Here is a 12,090-nt window from a genome sequence, read left to right as displayed (position 1 = left end):
GAGGAGAAATGCTAGACGACTGGAAACAATGTCGAGATAAACGGAGAGCACATACCTGAAATTAAAAATGCTCGCCCATTGAAGTACTTAGCAAGTTCAACGTTGCTTATCTTCGATTATCTGACGAGAATTGGTGTGTCAACGTGAGTATGTATGATATAAATATAGTATTAATATCTAATAGTAGTAGTTGCACTAACACTAGTAATACATCCCGTCTCTAAAAAAGAGACGTATAACGTAATGTAAGTAGGACAGTGATTGTTGATACTAATAACAAAAAATGCAATACAAACTAGTTGAATGAAAAGCATGTAATTTTACCATATATTAAATGGCAATGATCAGAATGCGAATCGCATATAAACATTCTTTTTCCCCAGTAATAAAATGGGTGAAATTTTATATTTCACTTCACAAAATAAGCAAAATATAAAAAATGATAAATTAACATGGCGTCGCATATATACGAAAAAGAGGTAAACGTTAAAAATACATTGGAGAAAAAACTAGTACAAATATTTAATATTTCTTTTTAAACTTTTCATTCAATAACATTTCAAGTGAACAATAACAGTAAACGTATTCCCTTTTGCTCGAAATATAATAAGAAAAAGAAAAATTTAGATAGAATAACCGGAAAAAGAAGCATACTTTATCCCAGCAACTAATACAAGTATCTGTTGGTTGTATATGGAACCCCTCAACTGACAGAATTGCCTTTAATAATCATTTTCAATATCGTAATTTGTAGCTACAAAAAAAAGTAATAGTTAAATTATTTTTCTTCTGAGTTATAAATTCTTTTTAATTCTAAGAAATAACAAGATATAATTTATATTAGCAAGCGTTTCTAAAATCTTTACTAAATTAGGGACATCAGAAACCAATTTTCCCTATAACATTTTTGTACGTACTAAAAGTCATATTATTTTTTTAAATATTGCCGTTGATAAATATTTTTAATCAACTCTTACATCGTCCTAAATTAGGAATTGAGTAACGGAAATCAACTCTTATATCGTCCTAAACTGGGAATGGAGTAACGGACTTATATTAAGTAGATATTAATAAGTTTCTCACATATATTTTCTGAATGGAGAGTGGATAATAAACTGTGGTTGTGTTATCGGCAGCTCTAGTGACTCACGCTTCTCCTTTTTTGTCTCTCCGTCTTCATTTCCAATGAGTGATCTTTCTGACAAAGGGATAAAGAAAATGCTGCTTTCCAGGTCGGTAGTACTTCGTAAAATTGTTCTGTTTCTATGTCTATCCTGGTGGCAACGTAACTAGCAGGGGTGCTGGAGGTAACGGTTTAATCTGGGCTGATGTTACCGGCCTGATAGCCAGGGACCCGAACCTTGGATTAAACACTAAGAAAGCTTTCCTATCAGCAGGTGTAAAATACTGGGGCTGCTGTATTGTCATGTGTGAATGGATTCTGGACCATGCAGTAGTTTCTGATGGCGCATCTCGATGCCATACTAGTGGGTAATTGTTATGGCTTTACCTTATCATGTGCTACAAAAAATCTTGTCTTTCTCTCTCTTACTTTCTCTTTCTGTCCTACTCTAACCAAGTCTGGCGACCTGTTCCACAAACCCCAAAAAATCAGCACGAAATATCACAAAAACACGAATGAACCTAGAACCCCATCCTCCAACGAAGACCGCTACTACCCTGTCGACTTCTCCAACATCAGGGGTCTATTTTCCAACCTTCCAGAGGTGGAAAACCAATTACAGGAGACGAAACCGGACTTACTCTTTCTAAGCGAATCTGGAATAGGGCCGACCATTTCCCTGGATAATTTCATAATAAAAGGATACTCTAACATAAAATCATATTCTGACCCACAAGATCGTCATGGACATGGAATATGCGCCTACATTAAATATGGCTTTCCTTGTAGTAGAGTTATCTTGAGAGAAGATCCTAATTTATCTTATATGTGCTTCCGGGTTGCACTTGTTTACAAACCGCATTTATATTTGCTCTCTATCGCCCCTACTAACAGCGTGGTTACTGTCTTCAAGAGTATATCAGAGAAAATTGACCTCAAACTGCGCATCCGTCGGCTAACATTCACATTTGCGGTGACTTCAATGTCCATAATGTGGAATAGCTGACCCACTCAAATAAGACATATTATGAGGGGAGTTTCTGTCATGAGTTTGCCATTGCCTCATTTAGATTTTTCACAAAACCAACCCGTGTGCCAGATACCAGCGGCCAGTATGCAACCCTTCTAGGCCTTTTTCTCACAACTTCCCCTGAGCTATATTCATATCCGTTCTATCTCCCCTCGGATCCTCCAACAATTCCGTCGTATCCGTTAGGATAAAAATGAAATGCAATAAGTCTTCAGATGTACCTCTCCACCATACTGTATATCGATACTCTATGGCTGACTGGGATAGCTTCCATACATTCATATCTGATCTACCTCTGCATTACATGTTTAAAAAGGATGTGTCCTCTATGTTATCAGACCTGACCGATTCATACCATCAATAAATTCCAACAAAAACCTAACAAAAAGCCATGGTTCTCCCCAGAATGTGTGCTGCCACTGCGCACAGAAACCCCTTTTTCCATATCTACCAACGTAATAGGCGTACTGAGACTAACTCTGCTGTAAGGACTGCCATCAACCACTGTAAAAGAGTAATAAAAAATACAAGAGACTTATATGCTCAGTCCATAAAATCCAAAGTAGCTGAGCAGCGGCTTGTTTCTCACTAATTTTGACAAACAGCAAACAGGATCCTAAACAGAAGCGTGCGTTCTATCTCAACCATCATAAATGGGCATGAGGTTAACGCATCAACATCAGACACGGCCAGACTATTTGCCAAGAACTTTGCAGCTAAATCTACCCTCTGCGACGAAGGTCATCAACGCCCCGTATTTCCTCCTACAATAGACAGCACACTATCCAACATACAAATATATGTGCGTGAAGCCGCCAAACTAATCAAGAAACTTGATTCCAGTAAAGCAACTGGCCCAGACGACATTCCAAATATAATGTTGAAAATACTTCGACTTTTGCCCTCATACTTACGAAACGGTTTAAGCGTTGCCTTAAGGAGAAGTGATGTCCAACACCCTGGAAAACCCCGTCAGTATGTCCTGTATTTAAGAACTCAGATTATAAGTCATATCTTTCTCAGTACAGATCAATAAGTCTCTTGTGTTTCATGAGCAAATTACTAGAAACCATGTTAAATAAAGAAGTAGTCAACCACCTCAGCAGAAATAACCTCCTTAGTGACATGCAATACGGTTTTCGTTCTCCTAGATCTACAGCTGATGTGCTAAGAGTCATATCCTATAAGATTAGTGAATCTCTCGAGAAACGCTTCCTTTCAAGGGCAATTGCTCTTGACATATCGAAGGCCTTCGAGAAGGTATGGTATAAAGGCCAACTAGATCTCCAGCTACGGTATAACTAGAAATGTTCCCTCAATAATTAAATCATTTCTCTCTGATATACTCATGAGGGTAGTGGTTTATGGGCAGCAATCAGAGAACCACCGTATTTATGCTGGACTCCTCCAGGGATCCATCCTGGGCCCAACTCTCTTCCTGATCTCTATCAATGATCTCCTAAAACACATACTTAAATCATTCATTGACATCTATGCTGATGACACGACCATCTATGACAAGACATCAAAGGCCGTAAATGACAAAGCTCTCTCTGATTCTTTCTCTTCTGATCTTGAGCGTGTGGTACAGTGGGGGAAGGGGTTTCTGCTTACTTTTAATGCATCTAAAATCAAGTTACTATCTTTACACAAGCAACGCTCTGTTCCTCATCTAGCATCAATTTAAATGGATGGCTTTCGTCTTGGGGAGGCTTCATTTTTTGACAAGCTCCTGGGGTTCACCTTTACGCCTGATCTGAAATGGAACACGTATACCAAGTATGTTGCCCTTGTCGCTGGGAAAATGGTGGGATCCTTCTACCGCTTAAGCAGATATCTCACTACTGATGCAATGCTCTATGTGTATAAAAGCCAATACGTCCAAAGATGGAGTACTGCTGCTACATCTGGGCTGGAGTTTCTAAAACCAGCCTATCCTGACTTGACAAAGTACAAAATAGACTTCATGGCTTAATGGGGATGCCCTTTTCTCTTCCCTACAACTTCTCTCCCACAGAAGATACGTTGCGGGCTGCCTTTGTTTTATCGTTATTTCCATGGCAAGTGCTCGTCCGAGCTCCAAACTCTGGTCCCCCTCCCCAATCTTTTACGACAAACACTCGTCTAGCTAAAACCACTGTCAGTAATTTCTCCCACTCTTTATCTATGCCTAAATAAAAACGTAGATTCCATGATCAAAGCTCATTTCTGAGACGTGTACGCTTCTGGAATTCTCTTCCGTTTGCCTTTTTCCCAACTGAATTCAAACAAACTCCTGATTAATCGCCGCCTTAAGTAAGATACTTTATCAAGTCTCTAATATCAACTATTACTACAATACTATCCCATTGATTATTGTAAACACAATAACCCTTATCCCCGAGTGGCTTCCAGGCCTTGATAAGGGATTCTCCTCCATGTAAAAAAAACATCATCGTTTTTTGGTTAAGGCATATATTTTGGGTCTGACAAAAGAACCTATTTACACTACGATTTTTTTATCAGTGGTGGAAATATTAAAGAAATTATGTCCTATTTTAACTTTTCATATTTAATATATAAAAACTAAAATAATTTTTTTACAAAACAAAAAAAATCATGTAAATTGCATAATTTTTAGCGGTTTTATGAGGTTCTGAAGTTGTAGAAATCAACACCCTTAATCAGGCCAAGTATGTTATAAGCATAATTGAACCATCTCAGATAATGTGTACAATTTCCATGCTTCTTTTATGAAAAGCTTAAAAAATTGTACATTTTTTTTCACCGAAATCGGGTGATGTCATTTGCATGAATTGCAAACTTCTTCATAGACGCTACGGCTCACAAATTAAAATACATATACATTTTACCTTGGTTTATGGGCTATGCGATGCAATAAACAGTTTTTGCGACATTTAGCCGTGCGCAGAATGATTAACCATTGAGGAAGAACTTTAGAAATATAAAATCTTAGTACTCATGCACTTATTGATCCATGCTGAAATAATACAGTTATTATTTAAAAAATCCATTCTTGACATGGGGAGGAGAGAGTATTGTGTACCTATTCTTTACGTTAACCTTACAATTGAATAAAAAAAACTATTAAACAAACTTTAATCAAACTTTGAAATACGATTTAAAAATAGCGCGGATCAGTAATTGCATTAGCACCAAAAAAATTTCACCGCTTATTTCCGCAATTATAAATTTGCAAATAGAAAAAAAAATCTATGTTGTTAGTTTACTTGTTACTGTTAATTTGCTGTAGCATACATACTCATTTTCCAGAGGTTGAGAATTCTCTATTGAGAAGTCTTTAGCGTTCGTTTGGGATTTACTTGGATTTCTTTTGCTCAAACTATCCTTTATATCTTTCAAACCATCTTCAATTAGTTTGCATCTAATTTGTTGCGGTAATTATTTAAAACATCGGTATACATATTTCAGATATATACTTATATAAGAAGGAGAAAATATACAAAGTGTCTATTGCATGAAACAAACTTTCCAAGTAATCATTTATTACAGGTGGAAGTTTCCACACACCAACTCGCCTTATGATGCTTGTATCAGTAAATATGAAAAAAATCCAATGGAATCTAAGATTGTTAATGTCCATTGCGTTTTTAAAGTATTATTTACGCAGTAATTTGTCAATAAACTTGATAAAGATGTAGTCAGTAAAGGAAAACTTTTGAGAATATGGCGGATGTTGCAGAGTTACCTCGCAACATTGGTTCAACGTCTCCGGTGTCGGTTTAGAAACATGCGGTCAGGCAGGCGAGGAAGTGAATCGGCCCTTTTATGTTGAGCTATGCGGGTTGCTATTTTCGAATTTTCTGATGCATTTTATACAGATGTTTTGTGTACTTCTGTGCTGTAACGGTTTTGCCTTTATTCAAAAACCATTAATAGATAAGACTGGGCGCAGAGCACCTAACAGTATACATTATTTTCTTTTGTTCTAGTCTGACTTATGAAAGTGCCGTGGGATTCGTCGGCGTTTTCTTTACGTTGTTTAATTTGTGAGGCACCCATTTATTAATGTTAAGTTCTTTCCAATCTATCTGAAATCCTTGCAAATCGCCCTGTACGTACGTGTTAATTCAGAAGGAAGTCTTCGAACAGTTGTGCGTGGATTAGTGTCAATTAAGTCATTAATCGATCGTTGTCAACATGCGATGGCCGATTACTAGGCTAATTATCTTCAAGACTCGTCGCCTCCACGAAATGTCTCAACTCACCATTATCTTAAGCCCGTAAAGTCCAAAGCGACTAAATACCGGCTTGATTTCCACCAATTTTGGAAAATAGCGTACAGCATCCTAAACAGAAGCGCGTGCTCTATATCACCTATCATCAACTGACCTGAGGTAATCTCGTCAGCATCAGACAAAGCCAAACTCTTAGGCAAGTACTTTGCAGACAATTCTACCCCATGTGACCAAGGTTGCTAACCTCCCGTATTTTAACTGTTTAAGAAAACACGCTATGCGACATACAAATGTCCGTTCGTGATGTTGCGAATCTAATCAAATACCTTGATTCAGTAAAGCGACTAGCCCTGGGGCCATTTCAATTTTAGTGCTGATAAAGCTTCAACCAGAAATAGCTCCCATAAGTACAAAGCTGTTTAAGCGTTCTTAAATAGCATTGTTTCCCAACCCCCCGTGAAAATCTCATCAGTATTCCCTGTGTTTCAGAATTTAGCTGATTTGTTGCAGATTTGCCTACAGTTATATTTCATAGGATTAGGGAATCTCTCGTTGGAGACTTCCTTTCTAGGGAAGTTGGCATAGCAACAACTTGGATAGGGTATGGTATAAAAGTATACTTCACAAGATATCCAGCTATGGGATAGGTGGAAATGTCTATTCAATTATTAAACTATTCTCATCTGATAGGTTCATGAAACTAGTGGTTTATAGGCAGCAATCTGACGCTCATGGAGTCCCTCGGGGGTGCATAATGGGTCCAACAATCTTCCTGATCAACATCAATGATCTTCGAAATAACACCTTTAGATCATTGGTAGACATTTATGCTGATGAGACTACCATCTTTAGCAGCACATCAAAGACCCTAAATGATTAGTTCTCTTTGAATCTGTCTCCTCTGATCTTTAGTATGCAATACAATAGGGAAAAGTTGTTCGTTTTTATTAATGTATCTAAAACCAAGCTTCTATTTTAACATCGTAAACTTTCTGATCCTCATCTAGCATTAATTGAAATTAATTCCACTTGGTTAATAAGCGCCTGGTCTTGACTGTTACTCCTGATCTGAAATGGAACACGTGACTAAACTCCGTTTCCAAAGTCGCCAGAAAAATGGCGCGTTCCTTCTATCGATCCAATAGATATCTACCAGCTAATATAATTATCTTCCTATGTAAGCAAGGTTCGTCCAAGCATCTGAACAAAAGCTGCTAGAAAGGCATTATGCTGCATTGACAGAGTTCAAAGTAGACACCATAGTCTTCTGAAGGATGCCCTTTTCTCTTCCCTGCAACATCCTTCTGACAGAAGAGACATTGCGAGCGAGCGTGTCTCGGTTTTCTCGTTGTTTTCAATGCAAATGCTCGCCTGAGCTTCAATGTATAGTCTCTCCGTCGCCAAAAATTTACGAAAAACACTCGTCTAGCTACAAACATAATCAATAATTCCACCTCTCTTTATCTCTGAAGACATTTACTTACTGTGCGTTCTTAATTGATTTTAACGCAAAATAGATTTTACCGTTTTTTATACCGCTGTTCGCCTCATCTAACTCTTTTCACCCGTTATAATTCTTAATGAATTGTTCAATGGGTTGCCAACAAATTTTATCAAAAATAAATTTTAATACATTGAAGAACGTCCAATGCTAAAACAAGATGTAATAGACGGACGTATACATTGTTTAGCTTTGCGTATATTCAAGAAAAAATAAAAATAAAATATGTTTATGATGCAATGAAAAACGCAAGAATAATGTATTTTCATTAATGTTACATTTCGGCAGTCAAATAATAGTCAGTAATTAATATTAGAAAAAAACTCATTAGAAAATAAGTTTGGCCTGAAACTTCGAATACAGAAAATAGCCAGCTAAAAAAAAAAAATTCTGATAAAATAAGAAATAGAAACATTAATATACCTATAAATATAATGACTAAAGAAAAATAGATAAATGAAAAAAAAAATAATAAGTTTAAAAAAATAAATACACGGTCTAGTAAGTGAGTGGTTGAGGAGAATATTTCCTGGGCATAATCTTGTCTGACTATATAGAATTTGAAACTGGATGGACCAATGGTTTTTCTGATTGACGGTATTTTTTTTTAAATAAATATTTTGATATTATATTGAAATGTATTTCCTTATAATCGAGGACTTTGCTGGGGGTTTGTTCTTACAAACAGTACACGGTTATCTATTTATCTCTCTATGTATCTATCTATCTTTGTGATGATATGTGCTTGTTTGTGTTTATATATGTTTTTTCTACTATGAATGTGGAATACAGAATGTGGAAATAGTTATTATATAGAGGCTTATCAGTGTATATGAAACTATACATTTCTGACTGAACCATTACGTAAAAAGAAATGTAATAAATATAAATATATTAAATATATAAATACAGGCATATATGAATTTACTTTTACATTTTTATTGATTGGTTTTTATACGCACTTTTGATCCCTAATATGCCTACATTTTCTTTCGTTTATTATTTTATTATTATTTTGCCGTTCACATTATCGTATTTTGGCACTTTTTCCGATTATCACACGTCTTTTACTTTAACAACTTCTTTGAAGTCTTTCTTCAAGATATGACACAAGAAGTATCACGTTCATTTGTCCGCTGTAGATTTAACAACCTCACCAACGCTATTACTGCTATCTTATTTCTCTGCCATCTATTTTCCTTATTTCTGTTAAGACCTTATACATTTTATTTAGCATTTCCTGCCATAATATATCAAGTACTATATGTGGCATTTTCATATGTGCCACCTTGATATTTTCTGCTGTTCTGATGATATTTATGTGTCTCTACAACAACATGAGTCCCAAATGTACCTACAATGTAATATGCATAAAATGCCTGATGCTGACAATGATATAAATTTGCATAAAGTGGTGGAAAAATTAGGGCACGTGTACCTTGTGGTATAAAGGTGGCAATTACATTATGCATGACAGCTGGAATAGCGAGATTCCCGTGCATAAGGAATACAAAACAGCAATAGGGACGGATTGATATCAGTTACACATTAAAAGGTCAGCAGAAAATATTTGTAAAGCAGCATTGCTACAAAAGCGAAATGATTACATCGACGTGGATAAGGGGTTGATAGTTTTTTATTCGTATAATGTGAAATTCGATAACGCAGTTTAGTCGCTCAAATACAAATGTAAATACATGAAAAAACATAGTGATTTAACAATTCTGATCCTGCATATACCGATGAATTATATGAATGCAAAGATGCATATCAATGAAATCGCACAATATCAAGCCAGAAAATCCACGAGTAGCAATGAATCTATATAAACAATTCTTCCATTCTCCATACAGAAACAAGTTCCGGCTATTGTTAACATAAAAATATGTCTGTAAAAATTCGACGTCAAATGTACAATAAATAGTTCTGAATCTACCGTTTAACGGCTTTTAAAATATTTAACAGCTTTTTAGACAGTATCTCAAGCTGACTCATTTGGGAAAAACTATTGCTTTCGGAAATGCTAATATATTACACATAGGATACGTGTATAAACCATTTGACAGACGCAAACGAGAAAAAAACAAATGACATGGTATATTCAAGGAAACCACAGTATGTCTCTTCCTTCTCATTCTGACTATTTTTTCCAACAACTGAAAAATAACAATGTCGCTACACATGCCAGATTTATAATGCATGTAAGCTCTAAAATCATTGGAAAATTGACACTAGCTAATGTTGTGTATAACATACCATATTCTTATCAAATCTATGCATCAATGTAATCATATTAATCACTTGATCTTTTTCATTTCCAACATTTATGGAAGAAATATAAATCACAAAATGTTAAAGGTAATGCTTTTAATCAGAGACTGAATTAATGTACAAATGACTACATAGAGTATACAGCAGGAATCTATAATAAGACATTGCTAATTATTGAACACATATGCTCAAAGGTGTCGAGCAATATTATCAATAAATTGAGAATGATAATACAATGCCGATCTGATGCTTCTCTAGTTGATGTAGACCTGCGTCATGAAAATGATAATACAGTTGATTTTTTGTTGTACATGCAATCACATTAGTATAAGCTAAAACCAGTACAATAAAGACATTTACAACAACAATGCGGTTTATCAATAACCAAATAAATCGGTTAAGGAAGCCATTCGATCCCGGGATGATTTTTCTAAGCTTTTGACCTATCTACGAACAGTGTACAATAAGTTTTCCCCCTGACCCACTCTAAGTTGTCTTGTCTAACTGAAATTTTGCATGTACAATGATTATATCTCTACGGGCTATGTGGCTAATTACATCTCTGAACTAATTGTTGTTTCTCTTTTACAGGGGTTAGAACTGAGTCAGGTGTGAAATGGAGCCTGTTGAATGTCGAGCAGTGATTCGGTTTTTGGTATTTGAAAGGGCGCACATCGCAGGAGACTTTTGATGAAATGAAAGAAACTGATGGTGATAATGCCTCACCATATGACCTTCTAAAACGCTGGTATCCTGAATTCAAACATGGCCGTAAGACTATGAAAACAGCTTTCAAATATGGTCGCCCCCTTTCTGACATTGCTGAGGCATTTGTCTGTCAAGTTGAGTCTGCCATTTTGGAAGATCGGCGCATTAGTCTTCGCAAATAGCCCAAGATGTCAAGTTTCAACATACCCTGTACTAACAGGGTATGTTGAAACTATAAATCATGACCATTTGCATAATCATAAGGTGTCTGCAAGATTGATTCTTATGTTGTTCACATCATTCCAGGAGCGAGAACGCGTCGAGTGCTCGAGAATGAATTTGGAGATGTGCCAAAAGACTGATTTAACAGGATGAAACTTGGGCCCATCACTATGATCCAGAGATCAAAGCCCAGTTAAACCCTCATGTACAAAATATCCAACAGAGGAAAAAAAAAGAATTGCTGAAAAGTAGTGAAAATAATTGCTGAAAAGAATACTTATTATTTAGGACGAATGCACAACTGAGACAAGAAATCACTGGAAGCACTGTATTGGCTTTTGCAAGATTTACCTGGAAATTTTAGATCAATTGTCGAATTTCTACGGATTCCAAGCACACATTATCGGTAATTTTTAAATATACAATAACACATAAAAGAAACTCGTTCCTCAAATAATCTGTTTTGGCGAAATAAGTAGATAATCACACCTAAATGCAAAAAAAATGTTCGCTTACCTGCAAACAAATCCAATTATATTTATGTGTTCACACCATTTGTTTAAAATTGAACACAGAAAGAAGCCGTCTGATCTGACTAAATTACTTTCCTCATAACTTTTGCAATTTACTTACCTCGGCTGAAGAATTGATTAAAATTGAATTTCAGATATCAAAATTACCTGTAAGAATTCCAATCTGTCTTGTATGTGTACCTATGCAAAATGGTGTCTATCACACTACTCTTTCACTTTTAGGTCTACAAACTTGAAGCACGATATATAGATTTATGATATGTGGAACAATGTCCATTGTAACAATTGCCGTTAGAAAGTCCAAATTGAAAAATGAAAATTTGCCAGGCGTGAGACGACTTTAATTGCCTAATTATGAATACATTTATGCGCTATATAAATAGAAAAGGTGATTATGCCATATTCTAGTGAATACCGCTGAAGAGCTACATGTGTTGCTTTCAATTATATCTGATGGCAGACTAGGCTTATTCTTATTTTTTTACTTTTGAAACAATTACTAC

At 35.8% G+C, this 12,090-nt stretch overlaps 1 protein-coding gene across 1 annotated transcript in view; it reads right to left on the bottom strand.

Moving 5' to 3' along the window:
* The window catches only part of LOC145256226 (trissin receptor-like), a 233,634-nt gene that overhangs the window by 59,203 nt on the left and 162,341 nt on the right, over positions 1 to 12,090 (bottom strand). The window lies entirely within an intron of this gene.

The sequence above is a fragment of the Euprymna scolopes genome, chromosome 32, assembly GCF_053919585.1.
Source record: "Euprymna scolopes isolate OS-2025 chromosome 32, ASM5391958v1, whole genome shotgun sequence".
In the NCBI taxonomy this organism is placed as follows: domain Eukaryota; kingdom Metazoa; phylum Mollusca; class Cephalopoda; order Sepiida; family Sepiolidae; genus Euprymna; species Euprymna scolopes.
The sequence above is the reverse complement of the archived record's forward strand: the minus strand, read 5'-3'. Positions and strand labels throughout refer to the sequence as shown.